Genomic DNA, 11,482 nt, shown 5'->3' with positions numbered 1-11,482 from the left:
TCACTAATGTCCTTCAGGGAAGGGAACCCGCCACCCGGTCTGGGCCTACACAAGACTCTGGCCTCGATGGGAGGAGAGTGAGGTGGGAGGGGGAGGGGTGAAGGAGAGCGACGTTATACATCTACAACTTGACTAGAATTTTGACAGCACCTCCCAAACACGTGACCTCCACCACCTAGAAGGACAAAGGCAGCAGGTGCATGGGAACACCATCACCGCCCAGTTCCCCTCCAAGTCACACACTATCCTGACTTGGGCATATATTGTCGTTCCAACATCGTGGCTGGGTGAAAATCCTGGAACTCCTCACCTAACAGCATTCTGAGAATACCAAAACTGCCCACAGTACTCCAGGTGTGGTCTCACCAAGGCCCTATATAATTGCAGTAAGAGTTATTTACTCTTATACCCCAGTGCATTTGTAATAAAGGCCAACTTACCATTTGCTTGCTGCACCCGTAAGTTAACTTTCTGTGATTGGTGTACAAGGACACGCAGGTCCCTCTGAATACCAACATTTCTGAGTCTCTTACCATTTAAAAAATATTCTGCTTTTCTATTTTTCCCACCAACGTGGATAACTTCACATTTCTCCACGTTATATTCCATCAGCCATGTTCTTGCCCAGTCACTTAACCTATCTATATCCCTTTGCAGGCTCTTTTTGTCCTCCTCACAGCTTACTGACCCACCTAGCTTTGTATCATCAGCAAACTTGAATACATTACACTCGATCCCCTCATCGAAGTCATTGATATGGATTGTAAATAGCTGAGGTCCAAGCACTGATCCTAGCTGTTCCTGGCTAGTTACAGCCTGCCAACCCGAATGTGACCCGTTTCTCCCTACTCTGTTTTCTGCCCGTTAACCAATCCTCAATCCATGCTAATATCTTACCCCAACCCCATGAGTCCTAATTTTGTGTAATAACATCTTGTGTATCATTCTGTGATTCTATGAAATCTGTGTTCTTCCAACTCGGGCCTCTTGTGTAACCCCCACTCCCTCAGCTCCACAATTGGCAGCCGTGCCTTTAGTTACCTTGGCCCCAAGATCTTTGAACAAGCCTTTGGTCACCTGTCCGAATCTCTCCTTCTTTGGCTCAGTGTCAGTTATTGACAGATTTCGCTCCTGTGAATCAACTTGGAAGATTTTACTACGTTAAAGGCACTATATAATTGCAAGTTGTTGTTGGTGTGCAAACATTGGCCTCAGCTTCGCCAGACAGAATCAGCCAGCGACGGCGGCTGTGCTGCTGCCCATGGTTGAAATGTTGGCAGCTCGCTGTATCGGCTCACAGCTCAGAATTATCACTTGGGAATGTCCTGGAAGGCAAACAGTGACTGGGGCCGAACTGCATCATCACACAGCACCTTCAATATAGGCTCACAGCTCAGAATTACAACTCAGCAAGGTACTGGAGGGCAAACAGTGACTGGGGCCGAACCCCACCATCACACAGCACCTTCAGTATAGGCTCACAGCTCAGAATTAACACTCGGCAAGGTACTGGAGGGCAAACAGTGACTGAGGCCGAACCCCACCATCACACAGCACCTTCAGTATCGGCTCACAGCTCAGAATTACCACTCGGCAAGGCACTGGAGGGTAAAAAGTGACTGGGGCCGAACCCACCATCACACAGCACCTTCAGTGTAGGCTCACAGCACAGAATTACCACTCGGCAAGGTACTGGAGGGCGAACAGTGACTGGGGCCGAACCCCACCATCACACAGCACCTTCGGTATTGGCTCACAGCTCAGAAATACCACTCGGCAAGGTACTGGAGGGCAAACAGTGACTGGGACCGAACGCCACCATCACACAGCACCTTCAGTATCGGCTCACAGCTCAGAATTACTACTCGGCAAGGTGCTGGAGGGTAAACAGTGACTGGGGCCGAACCCCACCATCACACAGCACCTTCAGTATAGGCTCACAGCTCAGAATTACCACTCAGCTAGGTACTGGAGGGCAAACAGTGACTGGGGCTGAACCCCACCATCACACAGCACCTTCAGTATAGGCTCACAGCTCAGTATTACCACTCGGCAAGGCACTGGAGGGTAAACAGTGACTGGGGCCGAACCCCACCATCACACAGCACCTTCAGTATAGGCTCACAGCTCAGAATTACCACTCGGCAAGGTACTGGAGGGTAAACAGTGACTGGGGCCGAAGCCCACCATCACGCAGCACCTTCAGTACAGGCTCACAGCTCAGGATTGCCACTCAACAAAGTACTGGAGGGCAAACAGTGACTGGGGCCTAACCCCACCATCACGCAGCACCTTCAGTATAGGCTCACAGCTCAGAATTACCACTCGGCAAGGTACTGGGGGGCAAACAGTGACTGGAGCCGAACCCCACCATCACACAGCACCTTCAGTATGGACTCACAGCTCAGAATTACGACTCCGCAAGGTACTTGAGGGCATAAAGTGACTGGGGCCGAACCTTACCACCACACAGCACCTTCAGTACAGGCTCACAGCTCAGAATTACCACTCGGCAAGGTACTGGAGGGCAATCAGTGACTGGGGCCGAACCCACCATCACACAGCACCTTCAGTATAGGCTCACAGCTCAGAATTACCGCTCGGCAAGGTACTGGAGGGCAAACAGTGACTGGGGCCGAACCCCACCATCACACAGCACCTTCAGTATAGGCTCACAGCTCAGAATCACCACTCGGCAAGGTACTGGGTGGCAAACAGTGACTGGGGCCGAACCCCACCATCACACAGCACCTTCAGTAGAGGCTCACAGCTCAGAATTACCACTCGGCAAGGAACTGGGGGGCAAACGGTGACTGGGAACGAACCCCATCATCACACAGCACCTTCAGGAGAGAAAGGGAGAAAAATTCAAGCCTGCGATAAATCTGATGTCAAACAGCGAGTGTGTGGCGAGGAGGGAGAGTGTGCGGGACGGGGGATTTACAGATTAGGAGGGGCAAGAGAGGAAAGAATGTTCCAGAGAAACTAGAACCGTCTGTTCAGAATTTCTTTCCAGTACAAACAGGAAAGGCTCACAGGCAGGCATAGCTGGGACCCAAGCGGGTTCCCATAGCAACACCTTTGATTTGGAGGAAGTGAGTCAAAGGAGAAGTTGTGCAATGTGAGAACAAGTTCAGCCAGGCAGAGGAGGGTGGTGGTGGATGGGGATTGGTTAGGCCACTGTTCAAGGAAGAAGCGGAGCGCCCTCAGGCCATCCTGGTGGGGGATGGAGGTGTAGAGGGATTGGATGTCCATGGTGAAAAGGAGGCGGTTGGGGCCAGGAAACTGTTAAAGTGGCAGAGGGCGTTGGAAGAGTCACGGATGCAAGTGGAAAGAGACTGGACAAGGGGAGAAAAAAATAGAGTCGAGATAGGAAGAGATAAGTTCCGTGGGGCAAGAGCAGGCTGAAACGATGGGTCTACCAGGGCAATCCTGTTTGTGGATCTTGGGAAGGAGGTAGAAGCGGGCTGTGCGGGGTTGGGGAACTGTGAGGTTGGTGGCTGTGGGGGGTGGGGGAAGACCTCCAGAGGAGATGAGGTCAGTGACAGTCTTGGAAACAATGGCTTGATGTTCGGTGGTGGGGTCATGGTCCAGGTGGAGATAGGAGGAGATGTCAGAGAGTTGGGGATTCCAATCCCTGGGGCTGTACATGGGGATTCCAGCCCTGGAACTATACAAGGGGGCACAGCTCTGGGGCTCTTCTGTTAACCGTATGCTCGGCTTTTACCAGCACTTTCAGGAGAGATGGTGACAAATCTGAAGTGTGGAGACTCTGAATCAAATAACGGAGTCAATGATTTACTCTCCCGGGCACGAGGACCCGGTTGGGAACAGACACTGAAGCCCCGCCCACTCTTTGTTCCTCACCAAGATGGCTGCGCATGCGCTTTGCTACTCACTGAATCAAGATGGCGGCCGTTATCCTGGGCCTGTGACCGGGAGAAGCCCTGAAGCTGCAAACGCGGGACCTTCCTGTTATTATTCAGAATTTGCGGCCTACACCAGTTGTTTTTCAAGCTTCCCCGCCCACCCATCGGTCCATTACTCTGCTCCGTCCAGCCGTTTCTTACCGATTCATCCGGATCTGATCTACACTGTATCATCTGCCAATCACACACCACGCATACTCCGAACCCAGGTGGGTCCCGCATCTGCGCGCTGGACTCCAGTAGTCCGGTGCGGGGAATGCTGGGTAAAGCCCCGCCATTGAAAGGCCGTATTCGTGAACTGAAGAGGTTTACTGGGATTGCATTGAGCACAGAACTATGTTCATTCTGGCAGTTAGAGTGTGTTTCTGCAGATCTTAATAACCTCTATATCTGGGCTAGTGATTAATATTCTGTATAAATATTGAATAAATCAGCTTTGATTCAAACTCACAGTGCGTCAAATATTTGATTTCTCCATGATAAGAGGAGACTAATTGATGTTCTGTTGTCGACTGTTCCTCTTTTGGGCTTTACTTACTCTTGATTATATCACTTCTCACCTAGTCCACCCTCTACCACATCTGACCAGATGCTTGTTCAGTTTGAGTGCATGGCTTGTGGGTGTCATAGACTGAACTGCAGTGTCTCACTCATGTGAAATTCCTTTGAACCACTCCTTTATAGAACTACTTGCCTAAGATTTGAAATCCGTTATTTTCTTCATCATTTAACTCTTTTTGGTCCGGTCTTGTTGATTTAATCTCTTGTTACTAACATTCCTTGCACTATTCCTTTAATGGAGATATGTGTTTCAAATACTTAGGATACGGCACAGAAACAGGCCATTCGGCCCAACCAGGCCATGCCGGCAATTATGCTCCACTCGAGCCTTCTCCCAGCTTTCCTCATCTAAATCTATCAGCATAACCCCCTATTCCCTTCTCCCACATATGCTTGTCTAGCCTCCCCTTAAATGCCTTTATACTATTCACTTCAACCACTCCCTGTGGTAGCGAGTTCCATATTCTCACCACTCTCTGGGTAAAGAAGTTTCCCCTGAATTCCCTATTTGAATTCTTGGTGACTATCTTATATTGATGGCCTCAAGTTATGCTCTTCCCCACAAGTGGAAAAGTTCTCTCTGTATCTACTCTATCAAAACCTTTCATAATTTTAAAGACCTTTATAATATGGTGATCAGAACTATACACAGTACTCCAAGTGTGGTCTAAACAAGGTTCGATACAGGTTTAGCATAACTTCCCTACTTTTCAATTCTATATCTCTAGAAATAAACTCTAGTGCTTGGTTTGCTTTTTTTTATGGCCTTGCTAACCTGTGTCGCAACTTTTAGTGATTTGTGTATTTGTACTCCGAGATCCCTTTGTGCCTCCACCCCACCTAGACACGCACCCTCCAAGTAATAAGTGACCTCCTTATTCTTCCTACCAAAAGGCAAAGGAGGAGATTGCAGGAGCTCTGACACAAATTTTCAGAACCTCTCTGGCCACAGGGGATGTGCCAGAGGACTGGAGAACAGCTAATGTAGTACCATTATACAAGAAGAATAGCAGGGATAAACCAGGGAATTACAGGCCAGTGAGCCTAACATCTGTGGTAGGGAAATTATTGGAAAAAATTCTGAGGGACAAAATTAGTCTCCACTTGGAGAGGCAAGGATTAATCGGGGATAGTCAGCATGGCTTTGTCAAGGGTAAATCATGTCTGGCAAATCTGATTGAATTTTTCGAGGGGGTGACTAGGGGGGTGGATGAGGGAAATGCTGTGGATGTGGTTTACATGGACTTCAGTAAAGCTTTTGACAAAGTCCCGCATAGGAGACTGGTCAAGAAGGTAAGAGCCCATGGGATCCAGGGTGCCTTGGCGCGTTAGATCCTAAACTGGCTGAGTGGCACGAGGCAGAGGGTGATGGTCGAAGGTTGCTTTTGTGACTGGAAGCCTGTGTCCAGTGGGGTACCTCAGGGATCGGTGCTGGGTCCCTTGTTGTTTGTGATCTACATAAATGATTTGGATGAGAATGTAAAAGGTATGATCAGTAAGTTCGCAGATGACACGAAAATTGGTGGGGTGGTAAATTGCGAGGAGGAAAGCCTCAGGCTACAGGACGATATAAATGGGTTGGTCAGATGGGCGGAAAAGTGGCAAATGGAATTTAACCCTGAAAAGTGCGAGGTGATGCATTTTGGACGGACAAATAAGGCAAGGGAATACACAATGAGTGGTAGGACCCTAGGAAGTACAGAGGGTCAGAGGGACCTTGGTTAACATGTACATAGATCCCTGAAGGCAGCGGAACAGGTAGATAAGGTGGTTAAAAAGGCATATGGGATACTTGCCTTCATTAGCCGAGGCATAGAATATAAGAGCAGGGAGGTTATGATGGACCTGTACAAAACGCTGGTGAGGCCACAGCTGGAGTACTATGTGCAGTTCTGGTCGCCTCACTATAGGAAGGATGTGATTGCTTTGGAGAGGGTGCAGAGAAGATTCACCAGGATGTTACCTGGGATGGAGCGCCTCAGCTATGTAGAAAGACTAAACAGGCTGGGGTTGTTTTCCTTGGAGCAAAGAAGGCTGAGGGGGGACCTGATTGAGGTGTACAAAATGATGAGGGGCATAGATAGGGTAGACAAAGAGGAACTTTTCCCCTTAGTAGGGGGGTCAATAACAAGGGGGCATAGATTCAGGGTAAGGGGCAGGAGATTTAGAGGGGATTTGAGGAGGAACTTTTTCACCCAGAGGGTGGTTGGAATGTGGAACTCAATGCCCAAAAGGGTGGTAGAGGCAGGAACCATCACAACATTCAAGAAGCATTTGGATGAGCACTTGAAATGCCATTGCATACAAGGCTATGGGCCAAATGCTGGAAAATGGGATTAGACTGGACAGGGATGGATGGGCGGCGCAGACACGATGGGCCGAAGGGCCTCTTTCTGTGCTGTAAAACTCTATGACTCTAAAATGTAATACCTCACTTTTATCTGTGTTGGACCTCATTTGCCAATTATATGCCCATTCTGCAAATTTATTAATGTCCTCTTTTATTTTGTTGCAGTTCTCCTCAGTATTGACAATTTTGTGTCATCTGCAAATTTAGAAATTGTGTTTTTGATTCCAAAGTCTAAATCGTTAATATAAATTGTGAACAACTGTGGTCCCAACACTGATCCTTATGGAACACCACTACCCACCTTCTGCCATTGTGAATTTACCCCTACTCTCTGCTTTCTGTCTTGAAGCCAGCTGCAGTCCATTCTGCTACTTGTCCCCTGGCTCCGCATTCTCTGACCGTCTTCGTCAGTCTTTTATGGGGTAACTTATCGAAGGCCTTTTGAAAATCTAGATAGATGACATCTACTTCATTACCATTGTCTATTCTCTTTTTTACCTCTTCAAAAAATTCAATGAGTTTGGTCAAGCAAGACGTTCCCTTTTGAAAGCCATGCTGACTGTTCATTACTATGTTTTTGGTTTCTAGATATTCTTCTATTTTCTGCTTTAGTAGGGATTCCATTATTTTCCCTACCACCGATGTGAAACATAGAAACATGGACGATAGGAGCAGGAGTAGGCCATTCGGCCCCTCGAGCCTGCTCCGCCATTCAATGCAATCATGGCTGATCATCCAAGTTCAGTACCCAGTCCCTGCTTTCTCCCCATACCCCTTGATCCCTTTAGCCTTAAGAAATATATCCAACTCCTTCTTGAATATATTTAATGTATTGGCCTCTACTGCCTTCTGTGGTAGAGAATTCCACAGGTTCACCACTCTCTGGGTGAAGAAATTCCTCCTCATTTCTGTCCTTATCCTTAGACTGCGACCTCTGGTTCTGGACTCCCCGACCATCGGGAACATCCTCCCTGCATCTAGTCTTTCCAGTCCTGCCAGAATTTTATAACTTTCAATGAGATCCCCTCTCAATCTTCTAAACTCCAGCGAGTACAAGCCCAATCGTCCCAATCTCTCCTCATACGCCATTCCTGCCATCCCAGGTATCAGCCTGGTGATTCTTCGCTGAACTCCTTCCATGGCAAGAATATCCTTACTCAGATAAGGTGATCAAAATTGCACACAATACTCAAGATGTGGCCTCACCAAGGCCCTGTACAACTGCAGCAAATCATCCTTGTTCCTGTACTCAAAACCTCGTGCCACGAAGGCCAACATACCATTTGCCTTCTGACTGGTCTATAATTCCCTGAACATGTTCTATCCCCCTTCTTAAATATCGGTATTACGTTAGATATTCACCAGTCCTCTGGCACTATACGTTTTTCTAACGAATTATGAAATACCAGCTGGACTGCTCGGTGGTGCCGAGGCTTTTTTGAGGGCATGTTGTTGTTGGAAGAGAGAGAGAGAGAGCGACTGGGGGGAAGAGGGAGAGAGACTGGGGGGGAAGAGAGTGAGCGACTGGGGGGAAGAGAGAGAGCGACTGGGGGGAAGAGAGAGAGCGACTGGGGGGAAGAGAGAGAGCGACTGGAGGGAAGAGAGAGAGTGACTGGGGAAAAGAGAGAGAGCAACTGGGGGGAAGAGAGAGAGCGACTGGGGGGAAGAGAGAGAGCGACTGGGGGGAAGAGGGAGAGCGACTGGAGGAAGAGAGAGAGCGACTGGGGGGAAGGGGGGAAGGGGGAGGGGGGAAGGGGGGTAGGGGGAGAGGGGTGAAGGGGGTTAGGGGTAGGGGGATACGGTGAGGGGGAGGGGGGGTGGAGGGGGAGGGTAGTGGGGGAGGGGGAGGGTAGTGGGGGAGGGGGAGGGTAGGGGGAGGGGGAATGGTAGGGGGAGGGTGTGGGGGAGGGGGAAAGGGGGAGGGGGAAGGGGGGAGGGGGAAGGGAGGGGGGAGTGAGGGGAGGAGGGGAGGGGGAAGGGAGGGGGGGAGGGAGGGGTGAAGGGGTGGAGTAGGGGAGGGGGTAGGTTGTGGAGGGGGCAGGAGTGGATGGGGAGGGGAAGGGGAGGGGGAGGTGAAAGGGGAGTGGGTGAAGGGGGGGTGGATGTGGAGGGGTGGAGGGGGAGGGGGGAAGGAGGGGGTGGAGGGGGAGGGGGGAAGGAGGGGGTGGAGGGGGAGGGGGGAAGGAGGGAGTGGAGGGGGAGGGGGGAGTGTGAGGTGGAGGGGGAAGGGGGGAAGGGGAGGGGGAGGGGGAAGGGGGGGTTGAGGGGGAGGGGGAGTGGGGGAAGGGGGGCTGGAGGGGGAGGGGGAAAGGGGGGGTGGAGGCTGGAGTGGGGGGTGGAGGAGGAGGTGTGTGGGGGGGAAAGGGGGGGTGGGAAGGGTGTGGGGGGATGGGTGGGGGCAGGAGGGGGAGGGGGAAAGGGAGAAAGGGAGGGAGGGAGGGAGGGAGAAAGGTAGGGGGGAGAAAGGGAAGGGGGATCCAGCAGACCCTCTCCCCTCTGCCGGCGATGGCTCCACGGAACTCCGTGCCGCCCCATGCACTGACTTGGCCCAGCCGAGTGCAGCACCCTGGTAAACCTGATCCCCACCCCACACCCTCCCGAGCCCCGCCCCATGCCCTCCCGAGCCCTGGCTTCAAGACCACCAATTGTGGCTGGGCCTGCACTGGAGTGAAGCCGCGGGAACGGGCATGAGCTGGATTGAGGCTGTGAGAGAGGGCCGGGCACGGTTGCTGGGGTATCCCTTCCACCCCCCTCCCGCTCAGCCTAGCACCGGCCTCCCGAGCCCCGCCCTCCCGAGCCCTGGCCCCCTACCCGAGCCGTAGGGGGGAAGAATAGAGAGAGCCGCCACTCTTCCAGTCGATGTGTTGCAGGCCGACCCCTGATGCACGCCCGATCAGCTTAGGCCGAGCCCCGCGGTGACTGCAACTCACCTCCCGCTAGTCTCCCTCCCGCCCCACCAGCCTTTAACAAAATGGCGGCGAAGCTACGCTCGGCCCAGTCCCGCGCCACCAGCCTTTACCAAGATGGTGGCGATCGCGGGGTGGGCACAGTGGGAGGGGCGGTGCCTAGCTCGGGCGTGGCTGGGCAACAGAGGCCCAGGCTTCCAGGCCTGCAAATACAGTGAAAGGTTGGAAAACTATACAGGTTACAGAAAAGATTTACAAATTAATTAACTTTTTTTAGAAACAATTTGTGTCTTAAAAGGAAATTTTTTTTCTGTTGTAAATCTAGATTTGAAAAGAAACACGCAGAAAGTGGGAAAAAAAATAAACTTATGAATCAAGATGGCTGACACTCACCTCAGTTCAGAATGATAAGGCCCGCCCACACACGCACCGATTGGTCAACCGGCAGGTCACTGAACTGAAGGATTGGTCAATCATCACGTCACTCAACTCTAGGATGGCCCGCGACTGGGGGGAAGAGAGAGAGTGACTGGGGGGAAGTGAGAGACCAATGGGGGGAAGAGAGAGAGCGACTGGGGGGAAGAGAGAGAGCGACTGGGGGGAAGAGAGAGAGCGACTGGGGGGAAGAGAGAGCATGACTGGGGGGAAGAGAGGGCGCAACTGGGGGGAAGAGAGAGAGCCACTGGGGGGAAGAAGAGAGAGCGAACGGCGGGGAAGAGAGAGAGCCACTGGGGTGAAGAGAGAGAGCGAACGGGGGGAAGAGAGAGAGCGACTGGGGGGAAGAGAGAGAGACTGGGGGGAAGAGAGAGCGACTGGGGGGAAGAGACAGAGCGATTGGGGGGAAGAGAGAGAGCGACGGGGGGAAGAGAGAGAGCGACTGGGGGGAAGAGAGAGAGTGACTGGGGGAAGAGAGAGAGCGACTGGGGGGATGAGAGAGAGCGACTGGGGGGAAGAGAGAGAGCGACTGGGGGAAGAGAGAGAGCGACTGGGGGGAAGAGATAGAGTGACTGGGGGATGAGAGAGCGACTGGGGGGAAAAGAGAGAGCGACTGGGGGGAAGAGTGCAAGCGACTGGGAGGAAGAGAGAGAGCGACGGGGGGAAGGGAGAAGGCAACTGGGGGGAAGAGAGAGAGTGACTGGAGGGAAGAAGAGAGCGATTGGGGATAAGAGAGAGAGCAACTGGGGGGAAGAGAGAGAGCGATTGGGGGGAAGAGATAGAGCGACGGGGGATGAGGGAGAGCGACGGGGGATGAGGGAGAGCGACTGGGGGGAAGAGGGAGAGCGACTGGGGGGAAGAGAGCGAGCGACTGGGGAGACGTGAGAGCGACTGGGTGGAAGAGAGAGAGCGACTCGGGGGAAGAGAGACAGTGACTGGGGGAAGAGAGAGAGCGACTGGGGGGATGAGAGAAAGCCACTGGGGGGAAGAGAGAGAGCGACTGGGAGGAAGAGAGAGAGCGACGGGGGGAAGAGAGAAGGCGACTGGGGGGAAGAGAGAGAGCGACTGGAGGGAAGAAGAGAGCGACTGGGGGGAAGAGAGAGAGCGACTGGGGGGAAGAGAGCGAGCGACTGGGAGGAAGAGAGAGAGCGATGGGGGGAAGGGAGGAGGCGCCTGGGGGAAAAGAGAACGACTGGAGGGAAGAAGAGAGCGACTGGGGGGAAGAGAGAGAGCGACGGGGGGGAGAGAGAGAGCGACTGGGGGGAAGAGATAGAGCGACTGGGGGGATGAGAGAGAGCAAC

The sequence above is a fragment of the Somniosus microcephalus genome, chromosome 4 (assembly GCF_052327205.1).
Source record: "Somniosus microcephalus isolate GS21.2 chromosome 4, FLI_Smic_1.0, whole genome shotgun sequence".
Classification (NCBI taxonomy): domain Eukaryota; kingdom Metazoa; phylum Chordata; class Chondrichthyes; order Squaliformes; family Somniosidae; genus Somniosus; species Somniosus microcephalus.
Note: the sequence above shows the minus strand (reverse complement) of the source record.